Source organism: Arvicola amphibius, chromosome 11 (assembly GCF_903992535.2).
Source record: "Arvicola amphibius chromosome 11, mArvAmp1.2, whole genome shotgun sequence".
Taxonomy (NCBI): Eukaryota; Metazoa; Chordata; class Mammalia; order Rodentia; family Cricetidae; genus Arvicola; species Arvicola amphibius.
In genome coordinates this window covers 68185796-68187332 of record NC_052057.2, presented here as the reverse complement: position 1 = coordinate 68187332, position 1537 = coordinate 68185796, and positions in this window count along the sequence as shown.

The following is a 1537-nucleotide window of genomic DNA, read 5'->3' as shown; positions in this document are numbered from 1 at the left end:
CTCTGCTGAGCTGCATAGTCCACATCTGTGTTATGTTTTTATTTTTTAACTTAATGTTATATCATGACAAAACTTCTAATTTAATAAATAGTTTCACAGTCACTGTTTTGATGACAGCATACTTGAAACACAATCTTAATGACTTGGCATAGAAGTGGATACGTGTAAGCATGGAGATTGTCATTGATTACTTTCAAGACCCTCGGTACAGGGATTGGAGAGATGGTGCAGCGGTTAAGAGCACTTCTGGAGGACCTGTGCATTTTGACAAGATTCTTAGGTGTGCCTCACATGCATTCATGTCTAAGAAACTGATTTCAAGCAGTGCCTGGGAAATGCCAAATCCTGAAGACTGGGCTTAATTTCCAGAGCGGGTCCTATTCAGCTGGTCCCAGACCACTAAAGCTTATTTCTTGTTTGTATCAGACAATCTTTTCCAGCAAGTAACACTGGGACCTTAGGCCAACTACTGCACACCTCTGACCTTCAGTGTGCTTGTCTGAGTAATCTCAGAAGTGTCCTGCTGCTGCTGGCTCTCTGGGATTCAATATTCATCAGCTCATGTGTTACCAGCAAGGTATTCAAAACGGTCAGAATTTCTTTTAGAAACTAGAGAAGAATAAGGTCTTAAAAGAAAGTCCATGAACATCCCTTGAGATAAAAACCAACTAGGCCAGAACTGTAGGATACAAATAAAAGAATTTTACAAGTACACTTTCTTCTGCTGAATCGTACATATGGTGGCACCGTGTGAGGACTAGTAGGCCCCCAGGACCCCCCAGGAAGCTGCTCTATCTAATCCAGCTCTTCAGGAGGAAAGAAAATAACGTTATCACCTAGCTAACTGTTGGCATAAAATGACAGATGGGTAATGGTGGATCTTGAGAATCAGTGTGACAGAGGAACACCCAGAGAATTGGGAAAGCACACTTTTGGGTGCCTCTGAGGGTTCTGCAGGAAAGACTAGCAACTGGGCCAGGGAACTGAGTGCAGATGCCTGTTCTGCATGTGGGTGGCATGATCATCTGACAGGTTGGCCCAGGGAGGAAAGCAGAAGGAAGAGCCTGGTGCTCCTGCTCAGAGGAGTGCTCCCTTCCCGGAACAGACTGCTGTCGAAGGACATCAGACTCCAGGTTCTTCAGCCTTTGAGCTCTGTCTCCCCAGTGGGGCCTTTGATCTTGAACTGGGACCCAGTTGTTGGCCTGACTCTTGTTCTGAGACTTCTGAGAAGCTTCCATGTTCCTGGTTTTCTATACTACAAATGGTCATTTAAGACTTCTCAGCTTATGGCCACGTTACCCTTCTGATAAATCACTTCTAGTAAATACATGGGTGCATACATTATCTCTTCTAGTAAATACACTCGTGTGCGCACATGCACACACACACACACTTTCTGTCTCTCTCACACATACTTTGTTATACACACAAACACATACTTTCTCTCACACACTTACTCTTGTTCACAATTACACACACATTTTCTCTCTCTCACACATACAACTCTTTCACACACATATATCTCTCTTGAACACAC